Below are 19,472 nucleotides of genomic sequence, written 5' to 3'. Positions count from 1 at the left end.
ATAGGAATAAGGGTGTCATTTTTTTTATTTTAAATCCCCAGTGCCTATTAAATGAATGGATGAGAAGATGCACCCAGAAATCTACTGCAGTCAGCAATTCTGTACGATTCAGGGATCCACTTAGGACCTTGGTTCACCAGACAGGTTTCTTAAGAATTGTATATGTGGTCTGTAAGCCAGTTGACATTGCACAGATGGATTCTTTCAGTCTCTGAATGATAAGGGGTGGCGGGGGGGGAAGGATGAAAAGAAATGAAAGAATTGGTTTTAATTTTTTCCAATGGATTTTTTTTTAATTTTTATTTTTACTTTATTTTACTTTATGATACTGTATTGGTTTTGCCATACATTGACATGAATCCGCCACGGGTGTACATGAGTTCCCAATCCTGAACCCCCCTCCCACCTCCCACCCCATATCATCTCTCTGGATCATCCCCGTGCACCAGCCCCAAGCATCCTGTATCCTGTATCGAACATAGACTGGTGATTCGTTTCTTACATGATAGTATACATGTTTCAGTGCCATTCTCCCAAATCATCAAGTCCGTTCTATACAACTGAGTTTTCATTTCAGAAACCTACCTGTGGCTATTTGAGAACACAGGGTGGGATAACTGTTCTTGAGAGATTGCGTCAGGGTGTGAATGGCTACATTTGTGTTAGTGAAAGTGAATTGATGATCACACCACTGAAACTGGTTCCACCCACCACCTACCTACCTATCTAGTTTTTAATGTCTCATTGGAATGAAAGAATTGGTTTTAATTTTTTCCAATTGATGTTTCATTTTAGAAACCTGCCTGTGGCTATTTGAGAACACAGGGTGGGATACCTGTTCTTGAGAGATTGCGTCAGGGTGTGAATGGCTACATTTGTGTTAGTGAAAGTGAACTGACGATCACACCACTGAAACTGGTTCCACCCACTACCTACCTATCTAGCTTTTAATGTCTCGTTGGAGGAAGAGTCAAATAGCAAAGGATTTAGGATCGTGGCTCTAATGGCTGGGCCCAGATCCTTGGTCTGTGAAGCAGGACAAGAATGGCCTCTGACAAAATGGCATTTACCCTGACCCTGGAGGGCCAAGGGTTATTTCCATGTGTCAATATCTCTGAATCTGTGGTATTTTACACAGGACATGTGCAAACCCAGTACAGCAGTACTGCTTTCCAGTTGAGATGCAACCTGAGACTAGAGATCCCAAACTGAATACAAAGAGCAGGAGTGTTTAAAAACTTAATTCCTTGCTAATATTTTACGAATCAAGAAATTTTGCAAGGATAACTTTATTTTCGGCTTTTCTTTTCAAAATCAGATCAGGCAGTAATATGCCTTTATTCCATGCTATAATAGCTAATTGGATCTCAGTAAAGGCTTCCCACTTCTCTGTGTCTCCACAGACCCCACTCTCCCCCATTGCCTGACCCCCCTCCCCCGATCTCTGCTCCCTCACCTATTTCCTTATGCCCATAGGCATCTCATTTCATTCACTAAATCTAGATGTCGAGTAGATTTCAACTTGGTTTCCACATATACTTGACTTTTTAGAAATGATCTCTAGGAATTGTTTTTCAAAAGTCAACAATAATATACTAATAGCGTCAGTGACTCAAAACAGCCATAATAATGTAACAGCTTTTTTGAAAAAATAGTCAGTAAATACAGCCTTCTAAAGAGAACTGCTTTAATGAAGACAGTGCCTTTGTTTGGAGACATGTATTTGTGCAAATTCTGAAATACCGAAAATGAAAGAAACCGAGATCACCCTTTGTCATGAGCATTTCTTCTTGTAACCAATGGTGTATAATTGTGTTCTGTCTATGAATATCTAGAAGATGCATAGTATTTATAATTATCAATATATTTTCATAAGCATGTGCATTACAGAAGCTTGAACCCCCATTATTTCTTGTTTGCATTGTAGGCATTTCAGCACATCACTTTTGTTTATTAATGTACAACTATGTTCTGTGGGGAAATTGTTGAATTTCATTACTTACTGTGTTTTGAGCTCAGGCAAAATACATTTGAAAGAAGAAGTAATAAGGCTGAGTTTGGAGAGCTCAGATATTATAACAGGGATTCTCACTTGCTAGCGCCAATCCAAAATTAGAAAAGGGAAAAGATGAGCTTGTGTACCCTCTAACAATTTGCTCTGGGAAGTCAAAAATCAAAGGGTGACGTGATGATGTTAAAATGGAAATGTAGGGATTAGATTAGAAATGTTTTCAACATGCTGTGAGATAGTCTTATAAAGGGGGATAGCATCAGAAAGCCCAAGTTTGAGTCCTACATTCTCAGCCACTTGTGGCTAAAGCAAATCATACACTATCCTTGAACTCCAGCCGCTTGTATATTTAAAATCTAATCAAGCCAAGCAAAACAGCTACTTCACAAGGACACTTTGAAAATGAATTGCTGTAATCTTCCTGATATAAGTAAGCATATGGGATTCATGGTCATACTTCTTGTCATATTTCTTGCTGCCGCAAATAATTACCAGAAACTTGGTTGCGTAAAACACCACACCTTTCTTTTCTTATAGTTCTGAAGGTCACAGGTCCCATAGGGATCCCACTGGGCTAATATCCAGGTGTCAACAGAGTTGTTTCTGGATACTCTAGGAGAGAATACGCGTCCTGCTCGTTCTGGTCCTTGACGGTATTTAGTTCCTTTTGGTTGTGGGACCGAGATCTCTGTTTCTTTGATGTCAACCATGGATTGGCCCTAGCTTCTTGAGGCCACCTTGATACATTGGCTGGTGTCCGTTTCTCCGTCTTCCAAGCTCTGGCAGTGGTGGGTTGAGTCCCTCTCATGCTTCCACTGCTTCCTGCCTCCTCTCCATAGTTGTATCTCCCACTGACTCTTCTGCCTTCCTCCTCTACTTCAAGGGCCAATGTGATTATCCATGGCTCATTCAGATAATCCAGAATAATCTTCTTATTTTTAGTCTGTAGTCTGTTCCATATGCAAAGTCTCTTTTGCTGTAACATATTGATAAATGAAGAAATTAAGATACGGAAATCTTTGTTGGGGAGAGAGGTAAAGGGGGCAGATTATTTTGCCTAAGTACTGTTCTTTACTACCTAACTTTGTTTTCCTATGAAATCTGTAAAATCCGTATTGTCATTCAGCCACTTAGTCATGTGCAACTCTTTGTGACCCCCATGGAGTGCAGCATACCAGGCTTCCCTGCCCCTCACTGTCTCCCAAAATTTGCTCATATTCATGTTCATTGAGTCGGTAATGCCATCCAGCCATCACTGCTGCCCCTTCTCCTTTTGCCTTTAATCTTTTGCAGCATTGGAGTCTTTTCCAGTGAATCAGCTCTTTGCAACACATTTTCATTATTCTTTTAATTTTTTATTTTAATTTTCTTTAATTTCAATATACCTCTATCATTGTCATATTTAAATTAAATATTTTTGTGCAGTGAAATGTTGCTTTATAATTACAGTCATTAAAAATGTTGCCTGTATTCCCCATGTTCTAAATGTATTGTTAAGCCTATCTAAAATAGATAATGTAGTTGTGTAAACAGATAAGATTTGTATGAGATTTTCTTAAGCATATTTAGTATCTATCTTGATTTCCTTGGTGGCTCAGATAGTAAAAAAATCTGTCTGCAGTGCAGGAGACCCGTATTCTATACCTGGGTTGGGAAGATCCCCTGGAGAAGGAATGGCAACCCTCCCCAGTATTCTTGCCTGGAAAATTCCATGGTCAGAGGAGTCCGGCATGCTACAGTCCATGGGGTCGCAAAGAGTAGGACATGACTGAGCTACTAACACTTAGTATCTAATTGAGCTAATCTGTTTGATAAAAGTTCTAATCATATACCTAGAAAAGCCTAGAGAAGAACCCTGAATTAAGAACCCTAAGTTAATGATAAGCAGATATAATCCATCTCAAGTGAGGAGTCAGGATTGAAGAGGAACAAAAGAGTAAATAACACCGTAGGAGGCTCAGCTAAACCTCCAGCCTTGTCCTAGTTTAGCCTCCACAATCCTGAGCATTTTGCTTTCATTGCATTATTTCTCTAGATGACAAAGCAGAAATGCAGAGAAAGAGAATAGATTGGCAGTTCTATAAAACTGAAACAGTTAAACATAAAATTGCTGTATGAACTAGAAATTCCACTCTTGGATATATGCCTTGTTCTGACCTTCACTGGTCTGTATTAAAGGTCAGGGAACAGTAGAACATCATAGTAAATAGCCTGGAATTTGGAAGCTGTTGACTGCTGACTCCCTGACATGGCTACCAAAGTTGTCTATTGATAATGCAAAGTTGAGTTTGTAGTTTATTCAGTAAGGGGGCCACCATCTTCAAAGTCTTGGTAGAGTCTCAGGAGAGGGAGGTCAAGGGCAGATACTTTTGAAATTTGGGGTCTGGAATAAGGCACTTCTTTCAGTGGGGGAAGTTTGATCAGAATTGGGCAAAGTCCAAGATATTTTAGTTTTGTATTAGATCCAGTGAGGAGGGTTTTAAAGCAAGCCTCTTAGTGTAAACTTTTGTTTGATGAGAGAATATATCCCAATTGAGTGATAATTGGTCCTGAAAATGAGCTATTTACCCTGATGGAAATTTTTTTTTTTGGAGTGATATATTGTGCACATGGATGGATTTTCAGGAAATTCCTAAAACAAACCTTAAAAAATACATATTTGTAACTTTTATCTTCCTGAATAAGAAATTCTTAGTTTGTAAAATCACATTAGCATAGACAGTTTTACTTTCCTTGATTCTTTTAAGCTCGGTAGTTACAGGCAATCTGCTCTGAGGAGGCAGACAGAGTTAGAATCCTTTAGTCTCTGATAAACCATCTGCGTTCAGAGCCATCCTAGATGGAGGTCTGGGACGCATTGCGGTGGGCTACTTGGTGGCATCATTTTCCCCCACCATCAAGGTTCATTCTTGTTGCAAAGTCTTGAGCCATAATGAAAAGTGAAACTTCTCTCCCTTTTCTACTGTCCCCTACCCTTCAGAACCAAAATAGCACAACCACTGAGCACGTGTCATCCTAAAGTACTCCAGTTACTTAAGCAAGCCAACCCCATAATCGATGCTGTTACAGCCTTCCTGTTTACATTACATTGTCTGTCGTAAGTAGGGGCCTTCGTCTAAGAGAATTCATTTTTCTGGTTACTGCACCTGGAAGGCCCCCACCCCCAGTGTTCCCAGGTGAGCCCTGCCGTTCCTAGGGATGTTTTGCTCATGCCATCTTTAAATGTCCTGAATTTGATAGGATCCTGTCTACAGACAACTTCTCCAGAAGATTCTTCAGTTGACAGTAGTAAACAATCCCCTAAAATCTAAATGAGCAGCGTCCCCCGCCCAGCCACCCCCCACCCCCACCCCCTGCCCAGCCTTCAGTTGGACAAATTCATAAATGTATTTCCCATGCCTGGAAACAGGATCTGGCTGGTCTTTACACAGCTGCACAGCCAGTTTCCCATTGTTCAGAATAAAAGTGGCTTCAGTGAACTTCTGACCCCAAAATTTACCCTCTCTCATTTGATTGATTATGGGGCCCAAAGAGAAATCTCTGTCCTTGGAAAATGGGGTGAGGGGAGCCTAGGAAGAAGTAGTTGTCTCACTACACCCTTTGTCTCATGTCTCAGAATCATCTTATCCACTATTCAGACAAGCTCTCTGGTCAATAAGTGCTCATTCCTTACAACCTCCTGAACAAACAGTCATCCACTCATCGATGTAGGGGGTGTTTTCATTTCCCTACTTAACAGTCCTTTTAGCTATGACAGTGAAGAAGAAATAACAAGCAGAGAGCAAGAAAGACAGAAAAGATGCAGTGGGAAAATACCAAGAAGGCAAAACTTCTCATAAATAACAAAGGCATTCTTGATTTATCATGTGGCAGTAGTATAACAGAGCCTTCACAGTAACTGAATGGGACACGAAGGTCTTTATCTTAGCAGGGAACATGATGTCTTCCATTTGAAATCACACCGTGGAAGCGAGCTTTAACACGTGATGGATATGCATGGGAAAGGTAAGTGGTTCTTTGAAATTGCCCTGAAATCATTTATGCTCCAACAAGAAGCAAGCTGGCACCGAAGTTGGTAAATAGTCAGTTGCATGATTTGTGTATATATTTCCTGATAGTTAATTTTTTTTCTATTAAAAGTATAGATCACCTCGACTATAAATGCCAGTTTACAGGATTCAATCAAGAGTGCCAGATTATAATAACAGGAGTCTGGCAAGAAGGGGTGGAACCAGTAGCTCTTCTCTCTCATCACTGTTATTGTGACACAAATGAGTGTCATCCCACTTGATGGGACTGTCTGCAGAAGACTAACTGATCTGCTTTGTAGCCATTAGCTTGCATCTTATAGTGAAACTATTGAAGATTCCCTGAAAGCCTCGCAAATTTTCACCATCAAGCATCTTACTAGGAATAACCAATATTATGAGCATTTTGATAATGGACTATTCAGGATTTAGGGATTGTCTGTTGTTGTTTTTTTCAATTGGTCCCGACTTTAAATTCCACCAGGGGATTCCCTGGTGGTTCAGGCAGTAAAGCATCTGCCTGCAGTGAGGGAGCCCGGGGTTCTATTCCTAGGTTGGGAAGATCCCCTGGAGAAGGAAATGGCAGCCCACTCTAGTACTCTTGCCTAGAAAATTCCATGGATAGAGGAACCTGGTAGGCTACAGTCCATGGGGTCGCAAAGAGTCGGACAAAACTAAGCGACTTCACTTTCTCTTCTTTCTTTTGACTTTAAAATTGTCACTGGAGATAAGTAGAGCTAAAGTGGCTGAGAGGGTTATTTGTAAGCAGAAAGTACTAGGGCTTCTCTGTGTGACCTTTCTAGAGTCATACCTGCTTTCTCTGCCTTAGTTTTCCTTTCTAAAAAATGGAGAGGAGTTTAGTAGGTTAATGTTAACGGTTATCTGCTGACATAGGTCATCTCTGAAGAGGTGGTATGACACAGTGTTAAAACACAAGGGCTAGGGAAGCAGGCGGCCTCCTTTTCAGTCCCAAGCTTCACCACTCCCCAGTGCTACCATTCAACTGGCTTCACTTCACATAATTTGCCTCACTTGCCCTGCCTGTAAAACGGGACTCATAGGGACCTCTCCCATAGGACTGTTGTGAGAATCAAGTACATGGAAAGTGGTTAGGATGATGACTGATATAATAACATAACCCAAGCTTTTTGCCAGCTTAATGTTTGTGCAGACTGCTATTGTATTTGTTACTGCTTTTCTTAAAACCTGAATTGACCTTGTTTCTCCTTGGTGATAACATCCCCGCCTGTCTCCCTTTCCTCCCGGATCAGGGAGGTCTTCCTCTCACCTCCTGCCTTCTCCCCCTGTGGCCTTTGTCTCCCCCAGACCCCGTGCTCCCATCACACAGCCCTCCCTAAAGTGTCTCAGATCTGTCACGTGCTCTCTGACCTTTCTGTATCCTGTCACATCCGTCAAAATGCCATAATCCACTGCTGAACTGAACACTGGCCCCGGAGGACATTCTGGCTTCCTTGGAAAGACCTGCATCAGACATTTTCTCTACCTTTTCCTCCCAAGAGGGGCTTCCCCTCTCCCTATGGCAGCTTCCTTTCTTTTACCTCCTCCATGAAGTTCTCAAAGGTCCTGACCCTCCCAGTGCCCAGCACATGTTAGACACCGAACTGATGCTTACAAATTAAGTTGCACAGTGGTCAAATAGTCCAACCTTGGATCTCTTCTCTGGAAGCAACTTGCTTCATTTCAGAGAACTTTGCAGTTGCAGGGTAGGGAGAAAGGATATTGGAGCAGGCTGAAGTGCCTTGAGCCTAAGTTTATTCATAAAATGCACCCAACAGAGTAAGGTGCCCAGCTGCCCTGAAAAATGCAGCTCCCAGAGCCTCAGAGCACAATGTCACCCTAAGAGACAGCTGAGTGGGGACAGGAAATTTTTCCATAGACAGAGACTCAGGTAGTGTTAATTACCCTTCCCCCATCCTTCCCAACCCTGGTGTATACTTTAGACATCTTACCTCTTTAATTCCCTGATTCCACCTGGCTTTCAGAATGAATCAGTGGAGACCAGTTACTATCCAAAGTGGCTATTTTCAAAAGACACCCGTCTATTTGTGGCCAGAGATAATAGACTGAGCTGTGTTCGATAACTTCTTTAGGAATGAAAAACCCTCCACAGAGGCCATAGCTTTGGGGTTCCTGTCAGCCTGCCACGTGTGTTGATTGTTTCTCTCTGAGATGTGTATCTTCATTATTTCTGTTCTCCTCCTCTTCACTGTGATTAACACAAAGAAGAGTCATCCTGGGTTTCTTTCTAAAAAATGCCTTTTGAAATTTAATTTAAATGTCTTTGACTCCTATTTTGCAGCCATTTCTCATGGGATTGCTAATTTCCCTTTCTCCCTGCAAAGTCTGTATCTTCCAATTAAAAAGTGAAATCATATATGAATATATTCAAGAGACTTCAGTACATATCAGTTTCTAAGCTACAGCATGATATGGAAGGGGCTCTGATGTCCAGTTGTTGCATCCAGAGGAAGTGTTGGTCTTTAATCACAAGCCCTCGTTCCTTCCCCCAGAATAGCAAGCTCAAAGTGTCAGGAAAGGTGACTTCATTAACGTGAAAAATACCGGTATCCAAGTTTCAACGTGAACTTGGCCGCCGTTGTTTATCTGTTCTGCTGGTACTTCTCTTGCAGTCATTTTCCTTTGCTCAGATCACCGAACCTCACACTGATAGCGCCTTTCAGTAACCGTGAATTTGCAGGCTTAATCTTTCGCAGGCCAACTGGAGGGAAATCTGGGGAGTTACTGACCTGTTGAAATACCATATGTTTCTGCCATCTTAGGTGGAAGTCTTCACAGCTAAGCGCTGGCTTGTGTTTCATCGCTCTCATGCTACGGGAAAGGCTCTGACTGGGTAATTGCTCATGGCATTAAAAATTTATGTTGGCCAACGTATCACACAGACATTTATTTTTCAGCTGTGAGATGAATGGGGCCTTGAAAAGGAAAAGGAGGGGAAGAAACATGGGGTTTAACCAGTAAATATCTTTGCCTGTGCTCCTCCTTCCAGGAACATCAACTGCAAATATTGAGTAATGAGTGAAGTAGATCAGTAGTCACCAGTCCTTGCTGGACAGGAGTCCTGGGAGCTGCTTACTGCTGTTAACCCTTAAGCCGCTGGATCATGGGCAGACCTAGCAAAGCCCTGGCAGAAGGGGGACCCTGGAGGGAGGAGGGCAGTGCTGTTCACCGACCTGGGGGAGGACATTTTTGTATTTTAACAACTCACAAGATCATTCCTGTGTACATGATTGCATGTGAGTCCTATCTCAACCTGCCTCCCCCAGGCATGTCATTGCCTATATGTCCTTGCAGGTGTGGATCCAATGTCACTCACTCTGCAGAACCTTCCCTAATTCCCAGCTTATTCTACTCAGCAGCCCCAAAGCACTGTAACCATGACTGAAGGCATATGCCCAGGACCAGAGAACAGTTCCATCATGGAGGAGAAAAGAGTATGCCCCCTGAAAGGCAGTTAACCTCTCTGGGCCTCAGTGGATACTCCTGGAAAGTGGGGACAACAATACTGTCCTGAGCTACTACCCCCAGAGGCAGATTATGAGACAAGGGTTGGGGTGAAGCCTTGAGAAGATGATGGCAGTAAACTTGCAAGAGGATAGGTGAGGAAGTGGGGTGGACAGAGTGTGTTTACAGACAGGATACCATTGTGAGTGCCTGGAGCCAAAGCTCACTGGAGACTCTGAGAGTGTCTAGAACATTCTTAGAATCATGGCAAGGAAGCTGGGGGACTTCCTCTGCAAACTCCCATGCCTTGCAGGCTGAGGGATGCTCCATGGACACTGTCTGCCCAGCATTTCCAGCTACTCGTGACCAGAAACCACCATCAAGCCGGGCAACAAGCAATGCCAGGGTCAGCTCGTTGGCAGAACAGTTGGCGTGTACCAGGACTGTCCACCAGGGACTGATGACATGGGCCAAGGAAGTATGAGTGGATAACAAACAACTCCTCTATAATTACCTCCTTCGTAGAGTTTCTGTGATAATCTGTGCAAAGGAGCTAGCTCCACATCTACCACATAGGGCCCCGAGATCTTAGATTAATAATTAGTCATACAGGGAACATTGTGATTACCCATTGTATCCTGACTGCTGTGCTGTGTGCTAGCTCGTTTAACTCTCAGGAATAATTTATTAGGTAGATACAATTTTTATCCCCATTTTACAGATGAGGAACCCCAGATCTTCAACTACATTGTCAGTCAAGGTTGCCTAGGTGATTAATGAAGGTGATACATACACCAGGCCTTCTGGTTTCATAGTCTGCACTTATAACCACTGTTGCACATGGTCTGTCTGTGAGTAAGAGGAAAACAAAAATTGGTTGAAAAAGAGCTTTAGATTCATATAAATGTTAACTTACTCTTACCTTACCCTTATTTTGCTGCTGAGGAAATGTGTATGACCCCAGGAGCAGACCTCTAGGAGAAAGGTCTTGGCACTTTTCTGAACTTGGACCAGGCCCTTTCATTCACATGACACGTAGCTACTGGGCATGTGGTACTACACAGAGGCCATCATTAATCAAGAGCATTTACTTCAGGTCTCCCATGTGCAGAGTGTGGTTGCCAGGACTGTGGGGTCACGGAAGAGGTGGGGGAGATAGGATCATCCATCACAGAGGCTAACAGGCTGGCAAACATGCCCAGATCCCTCCCTAGGTGGCAGAATTGAAAACGAAACATGCAGCTCAGCCTGGCCTCTCAAGGTAGCAGAATTGGGTCCTTCTTTTGCCCCTGCAATGTCTCCCCCAAGTTCCAGCTGGTGAAAATACAGATTTCAAACCACATAATAGAAAAAGAAATCAGAGAGTGGGGTATGGAAAATGGGAGGGCCTGCCTCTTCATATCCAGTAGAGAAAGCAGTTACACATAAACAGGCCTCCCAGTGAATGGCATTAAGCTGGGCTTTAGGTTGAGAGCTGTGTTAACAGCAACTTAACCACTCTAAGATTGAGCTTCAAAGTATTAAATTGGCCCAGTAATATTCCACTCACCAATGTGTTGCATTGCTAACTAAAGAACTACCCCTCAAAATGATGGTCCATCAGTGTTACTTTTCTTCCCTTGCCTGCACTCTGGAGGTAGTGATTCACTGTGAGTGTTGAAGACTGATTGCTGGTTGGGTATAGGAGATGTTAAATGTAGAGTTTAGAGTTTCAGTTATTACTATTATTTTGGTTGTGCTGGATCTTTGTTGCTGGGCACAGGCTTTCTGTGGTTGTGATGACTGGGGGCTTCTGATAGGTGTGGTTTCTCTTGCTCCAGAGCACAGTCTCTAAAGCACAGGCTCAGGAGTTTTTGCTCACAGCATTAGTTGCTGCACGGCCTGTGGGCTCTTCCTCAACGAAGGACTGAACCCACGTCTCCTGCAATGGCAGGTGGATTCTTTTCTACTGGACCACCAGGGGCGTCCTAGAGTTTCCATTTTTGCCATACATTCGGATAGATTGCCATAAGTGCTGCTGGGGGTGAACAAGCGGGATGGATGTTGAAATCTAGTTTACCAGAGGCCACAGCCACCTTCAAAATTCCAACTCACTAAAAGCAACATCATTTAGTGATGGAGATAATTCTGAGGTAGATGAGCTGTGGCCCACACTTTGAGAAACACTGGCCCACATAATTAATATAATGGTCAAATAACTACTTACTTATGTAAATTTAAAAATGGATTTAGAAAAGGAGACACATTTTAAAATGGGACTATGTCTATTAGAGTCCAGAATGGTTACCTAGATTAGAGTGTGCAAAGGGTGTGAGTGGGTGGGTAGGCTTGAGAAAAGGCCACAGGTTGCATCGGTCTTTTTCTTTCTCAAATCAAGTTCAAAGTCATCCTTAATTCAGTGCATATGATAGGCAGCTAGTGAGATGGACTGGGAATCCTAGATTTGTCAAATAATGACTAGAAAGCCTTAAGCAACTTTTATGGCCTCTCTGGGCCTTAGTTTCCTAGGTTGAGAAAAGGAATAATATCCAGCTAATAGGGTTGTTTAAAGGATTAATGATCGTTGTTATCACTGTGACTAAGCTCTCTGTATTATTTGGCAGCAGAAAGCTTTGTCAGAGAGAGAAAAGGACTCATGTCTATTACAGTGGATATTGACCATGCATATTACCTGCTCAAGGCTCTCAGAGAATCCGGAGGAAAGATTTTCAGTGTTGCTGGGCTTAGCAGAGGCTGCCGCCGTGCAGACTGCTCTGCTGTGAGCTGCAGAAAGCACTGGAGCTGTGAATGCACTTCAGAGGTCAAAGCATTTTGCTAATTAGAAATTAATATTTCACACCATGGCAGGCGAGTTGGGTCCTGTGAACCCAGTGAGTTTGATTAAATGTGTCTCAATCTCATAGACACTGCTCTAAACAAAATATCTGCCACTTGACTGCTTCCAAGTATCCTCGCATGCCACCTTGTTGAACTGCGAGCAGGAGAAGAAATTGATACGTAGGTGACCCACTCCCATGAGAGCTGGTACCAGCAATTTGACTCTGCCTGGGGAAACTGGGAAAGGTCACTGAGAGTTAGTGGCCTGGCGTGCTGCAGTCCATGGGCTCCTAGAGTCAGACATGACTGAGCGACTGAACGGAGCAGATGTGAGTTAGGGCCTAAAGAAATACAGTGCCAGAAGGGACCGGCATGTCCTTAGGCGGTCATGATTTGGGGGAGAGGCAGTGATCAGACAGGCTGAGGATGCCAAGGACACTGTGCGCTGTATAGGCCAATAATAAAGTCCAACTGTGAAGACCATTTATAGCAATTAGGGTGACGGGATTCTTCTCGGGTAGAAAGTTGACCTAGAAATAGAGGACATTCAAGTGAGAAAAATGGCAGACAGAATGAGCAGCCTTTGCTAGTGAGAAGTTAGCCAGCAAGCTCTCAGAAGCACTCTGGGAACACATTAAGGATGTGGTTCCCCTGTTTCTGAGGATCCCTGTGTTCCCTCTTATCAGAGGATGTTTTCTGAAATAACTGACAGGAAGCAAATGATGCATTCTTTAGGAAGAGAAAAGGAAGAGCTAACACTTATTGTATGCATACTGTGTCAGGCTTCCCACTGAAAATTTACTTAAATCATCTCCCTCAGTGTTCCCAACAAAGTTAAGAGGTATGCGTTTCTTGACTTCCCAGTTCTTAAATACGGAAATGAGCAATAAGAAAATGAATGATGTGAATCCCTTCCCAGCATATTCATTGATTCATCCATTCACTCGCTAGATATCCATTGAATACCTGTTAAGCAAGATTCTAAATACTGAGGGCTCTTCCTTAAACAGGAGGGAGTAGGTTTCTGGTCATGAACAACACAGCATTGGTGTGCAGGTGTGTGTGTCAGAGAAATTAGTTGCACAGACCCCATGGACTGGAGCCCACCAGGCTCCTCTGCCCATGGAATTTCCCAGGCAAGAGTACTGGAATGGGTTTCCACTTCCTGTTCTGGAGAATATTCCCAACCCAGGGATTGAACTCGCATCTCTTACGTCTTCTGCATTGGCAGGTGTATTCTTTACCACTAAAGCCGCCTGGGAAGTCCGATGTGCAGGATATGGCAGTAAAGCAGTAAATACATTAAAAGTTCACCGTAGACGCTGTAAGGCAATAAAATGGGGTGATCCAACACAGAGGAACACTTCAGAGTGGAAGGCAGGTGTCTTCGAGGAGATGACAGGTGAGTTGGCATGGGAGTGAAAAGAAGCAAAGACACTGATGTGGGTACAGAGCAGACTTGGTGGAAGAAAGAGAAAGCACCAGAAGTCTCAAGGAGGCCAGACCCTGGTGGGTCCTGGGAGCTGAAGTAGCCACTGGGCTGGGGGAAGGTGAGCAGGAGGGACAGGGACAGGTGACAGGGTCAGTGGTTGTCAAGGACCAGTGTGTCCTGGGTCCTGGGAGGAAGTGTCTATACTTCCATCAAAGTACAGTGGGAAGTCATCAGGGTTTTAATTAGGATTCTATCACTGGTTTGGGGACTGAGGCTAGGTAGAGAACAGAAGTAGGAAAGGCAGTTAGGCCACTTGGTTTTTTTTATTCCAGGTGAGACAATGATTTATAATGACTTTAAACTGGAAATCCCAAAGAGTAGAAATATCTTTTAGCATTCTCAGTTTCTCCTATCTTTTTCTCTATATAGGTAGGTAGGTAGACAAAGATATATCAGTATATGCTTATGTCTACACACATTAATATATCAGTATGTGTATATATAATATATATATTATGCATATAGGTGTATATAACATGTATGTATAAAATGAATTATATATTAAGTACTATAATGTTATTTAGAAATTATAAAACACACAATATAAATGTTAGGAAACTGCTAAAGAGGAAAGAAACATTTTAAATAACTTATTGTTTTAAAAGTAAAAAATCACTCTTGCTAAAATCTTATTATTAAAAGCACTGGTGGCTCAGATGGTAAAGAATCCACTTGAAATGTGGAAGACCTGGGTTTGATCCCTGTGTTGGGAAGATCCCTTGGAGAAGGGAACGGCTACCCACTCCTTTATTCTGGCCTGGAGAATTCCATGGACAGAGGAGCCTGGTGAGCTACAGTCCATGGGGTCACAAAGAGTTGGACACAACTGGCCAGCTTTCAATATAATGGACTGTGCTCCATCCTTTGAAAAAGTCAGGTTTTGGTTTAATACCTTCTGATCAAGAGACTGAGAGACCTGGCTCTAAAATCAGTTTATCCAAACTTGTTTTTGAATAGTGAATAGTTTCTTTATGAGAAAGCACTTCATAAAGAAATAGTATGTAGATGTGACATACATAGGCTTCAGTGTGTTACTAACAGCAGAGCAGTGGAGCAATCTTTGATTGTCTTCCTGATATGTTTGATTTTTATGTGTGAACTTTGTCAGACCTAATTGGATCAGAATATTTTCTACATTTAAATGGCCCTGGAAAGTGAAAGTGAAAGCCACTTGGTCATGTCTGACTCTTTGCGACCCCATGGACTCATCCATGGAATTCTCCAGGCCAGCATACTGGAGTGGGTAGCCTTTCCCTTCTCCAGGGGATCTTCCCAACCTAGAGATCGACCCAGGTCTCCTGCATTGCAGGCATAAATGACCCTGAAGAAGGAATTTTTGAACAGTGACAGCTGTGCTATTATCTTAATGTTCAATTGTCTAGTATTAATATTTTTATTCAGTCCAAGGTCCCATTTGAATCCATTTGTCCATATTGTGAGGCTTACTTTACACTGAATAATGTCAGTATACTAAGTAGAGTACGTGGCAGTTCTCATAATGTGTGAAATATGTCTCCTCCAGTGCCCAGATCCGGAAAAAACATAGAATAGGGATTACATACTCCAAACCCCTAGATGTGAAGATGATCAAAGGGAGGCCCAGATAGGAGGCATGGCTTGGAACATCCTCCACACATTGCTTCTTCGATTATGTGTCAGGCACTGTGCTTAGAACTGGGATTCAGTAGGATCAAAACAGAAGAGAAATAGCCCCACGTGTAATATGCTTATACAGTTTCCTTGTAGCTCAACTTCACTGATCTCTAACGATGACGAATTTAGGATTAGATAGCACCTTCCAGTCTCTTGAGGCAGGGCTGCTACAGTGACGCTGAGTGGTCCTCACCTCCTGGATTCACGCTCTTGAGCACTCCCTTCCCTGTGTGCATCAGCCAAAACTACTCACTTCTAACAGATAAAATAGACAAAGGTGTGGATGCTCATTTCTGAGATATGGTTACATAATGACTCTGGCATCTGCCTTGGGTCTTCTGTCTCACGCTCTCCCTCGCTTACTCCAAGAGAAGTTAGCTGCTAGGTTGTGAGTTGCGCTATGAAAGGACACACATAACAAGGAGCTGAGCCTTCCCGCTGACAATCAGGAAAGGACTGAGGCCCTCAGTTCAACAGCCATGTGCTGTCAGCAGCCACATAATGAGCTTGGAAGACCACCCCCTGAGATTCCAGAAGAGACGGTCCTAGTTGTCAAGTGTAGCAGTCAGTGTAACAGACTCTGAGCCAGAGGACCCAATTAAGCTGTGTCCAAATTTCTAACCCATAGAATATGTGGCAAAACAGATATTTGTTGTGTTAGGTCAGGAAATGTTGAGGTGCTTTGGTATAGCAGTAGGTATAACTAATAAGCCTCCTTTACCTTAGGTTCATTTTTTAATGCATACACTCTCAGGAGGATTAGAACTTACCCACAAAATATTCCTTAATGAGCTTCTCAGCTCACCTAGTGCCCAGGACACATCAATTAGATCCATCTCACTGGGGAAGTATGCCATACAGCAGGATGAAGGAGCTTATTTCTAAGATCGCCAGTCCTTAAGTTTCTGGGAGATAGATTTGTTCAGATTGTATTTGTCATTTCATATCACTTGTCTTGGTACAACACCAAGAGAATTTCTGGTGCCTCTGTGTAAGAAGTTAATGACATAGATTATTAACCCATGTTCATAGACGGTCTATGTGTAAGGATGAAGTTGAGAACTGGAAATAGTTAAATATTTGTTTTTTCTCCAGCAATTTACAAATAACTGCTAATAGAAGCTATGACTTGAGGCACCTTTAACATGTTGGCATAACTAGATGTATAAGTAAGTGCATATGTGTATAAGCAAATGTATGGTACCTGCAATCAAATCCTCCAGAAAGTTTCTAGAGGCAGAGTTTCATAGAGTTTAAGCAAATGCTTTAAGCTTTTTGAGAGAGTTCAAGAACAAGTTGAAAATGTGGATTTTAAATGTTGCTTCTTGATCTGACCCTGATCTAAGAATATGTTTCACTCTGCTCTAATGAAATACAAGTAATACATAAGATCTTCATCAATTTCAGCGTATCTGGTTAACTTTATTCGTTTTTTTCCCCTGTTTTATTGTGACATTTTCTTGTTCCTTAAGAAATGATGATGGTAATGATGGTGATGATAGGCTGTCTTATTTGTTTTTATGTCCTTGGAGAAATAGAAAGTTAGTTGTCTTTTTTCAGACTCTTCTCCCTACTATTTGTTGTTCTACATTCTGGAAACCACTGATCTAGAAAGATCTTTGTTTTTTATTCTAAAACAAGGTACTGGTGGTAGACAAATGGACTTAGAGTCACATCAGATAATACTCCTCACATAGATGGGAGTCTTCCCTGGTAACTCAGCTAGTAAAGAATCTGCCTGCAATGCAGGAGACCCTGGTTCAATTCCTGCGTCAGAAAGATCCCGGGAGAAGGGATGGGCTACCCACTCTAGTATTCTTGGGCTTCCCTGGTGGCTCAGCTGGTAAAGAATCCACCCACAATGCTGGAGACCTGGGTTTCATCCCTGGGTTGGGAAGATCATCGGGAGAAGGGATTGGTTAACCATTCCAGTATTCTGGCTTGGAGAATTCCATGAACTATATAGTCCATGGGGTCTTAAAGAGTCAGACATGACTGAGCAACTTTCAGTTCAGTTCAGTTCAGTTCAGTCACTCAGTCGTGTCCGACTCTTTGCAACCCCATGAATCGCAGCATGCCAGGCCTCCCTGTCCATCACCAACTCCCGGAGTTCACTCAGACTCATGTCCATCGAGTCCGTGATGTCATCCAGCCATCTCATCCTCTGTCGTCCCCTTCTCCTCCTGCCCCCAATCCCTCCCAGCATCAGAGTCTTTTCCAGTGAGTCAACTCTTCACATGAGGTGGCCAAAGTACTGGAGTTTCAGCTTTAGCATCATTCCTTCCAAAGAAACCCCAGGGCTGATCTCCTTCAGAATGGACTGGTTGGATCTCCTTGCAGTCCAAGGGACTCTCAAGAGTCTTCTCCAACACCACAGTTCAAAAGCATCAATTCTTCGGTGCTCAGCCTCCTTCACAGTCCAACTCTCACATCCATACATGACTACTGGAAAAACCATAGCTTTGACTAGATGGACCTTAATCGGCAAAGTAATGTCTCTGCTTTTGAATATACTATCTAGGTTGGTCATAACTTTTCTTCCAAGGAGTAAGTGTCTTTTACTTTCATGGCTGCAGTCACCATCTGCAGTGATTTTGGAGCTCAAAAAATTAAAGTCTGACACTGTTTCCCATCTATTTCCCATGAAGTGAGGGGACCAGATGCCATGATCTAAGTTTTCTGAACGTTGAGCTTTAAGCCAACCTTTTCCACTCTCCTCTTTCACTTTCATCAAGAGGCTTTTTAGCTCCTCTTCACTTTCTGCCATAAGGGTGGTGTCATCTGTGTATCTGAGGTTATTGATATTTCTCCCGGCAATCTTGATTCCAGCTTGTGTTTCTTCCAGCCCAGCGTTTCTCATGATGTACTCTGCATAGAAGTTAAATAAGCAGGGTGACAGTATATAGCCTTGACGTACTCCTTTTCCTATTTGGAACCAGTCTATTATTCCATGTCCAGTTCTAACTGTTGCTTCCTGGCCTGCATACAGATTTCTCAAGAGGCAGGTCAGGTGGTCTGGTATTCCTATCTCTCTCAGAATTTTCCACAGTTGATTGTGATCCACACAGTCAAAGGCTTTGGCATAGTCAATAAAGCAGAAATAGATGTTTTTCTGGAACTCTCTTGCTTTTTCCATGATCCAGCAGATGTTGGCAATTTGATCTCTGGTTCCTCTGCCTTTTCTAAAGCCAGCTTGAACATCGGAGAGTTCATGGTTCACATATTGCTGAAGGCTGGCTTGGAGAATTTTGAGCATTACTTTACTAGCATGTGAGATGAGTGCAATTGTGCGGTAGTTTGAGCATTCTTTTGCATTGCCTTTCTTTGGAATTGGAATGAAAACTGATCTTTTCCAGTCCTGTGGCCACTGCTGAGTTTTCCAATTTTGGTGGCATATTGAGTGCAGCACTTTCACAGCATCATCTTTCTTTCTCATAATTGGAGACAGAAGGATAGTTAACACTAATACCAACAATAACTAATAACTAGTAATTGTTAACCTGCAGCAGTTGCTCACCTTGTGCAGGTGTTGGTTCAAGTACTTTAGCTGTTTAACATTTACAAACAACCATATGAAGTAGGTACTGATACCATCCTCACAGTATCAAAGTGTCTCCACAGGTATATTTTTGGAGGCTAATTTTTTCGCTTTGATACACAGCAAGAAACATCTTACGTCACAACTTAAATACATACATATTCTTACTACCACAGAAACACACCCACAGAAAAATATTTTCTAATTCAAAATATACATGCCTCCCAGTGTTCATAGCAGCACCATTTACAATAGGCAAGACATGGAAGCAGCCTAAATGTCCATCAACACGTGAATGGCTAGAGAAGATGTGGTGCACATATGCAAAGGAATACTGTGAAGTCATAAAAAGAATGGAGTAATGCCATTGGCAGCAACATGGATGGACCTAGAGATTATCATTTTACATGAGGCCTGCCTCAAAGCACACAAACAAGGACCTTAGAAATA

At 42.6% G+C, this 19,472-nt stretch overlaps 1 protein-coding gene across 3 annotated transcripts in view; it reads left to right on the top strand.

Annotated features, from left to right (window-relative positions):
- GRM7 (glutamate metabotropic receptor 7) overlaps window positions 1-19,472 on the top strand; it is a 942,724-nt gene that overhangs the window by 652,318 nt on the left and 270,934 nt on the right. The window lies entirely within an intron of this gene.

The sequence above is a fragment of the Ovis aries genome, chromosome 19 (assembly GCF_016772045.2).
Source record: "Ovis aries strain OAR_USU_Benz2616 breed Rambouillet chromosome 19, ARS-UI_Ramb_v3.0, whole genome shotgun sequence".
NCBI lineage: Eukaryota > Metazoa > Chordata > Mammalia > Artiodactyla > Bovidae > Ovis > Ovis aries.
This window is presented reverse-complemented; position numbering and strand designations above follow the sequence as displayed.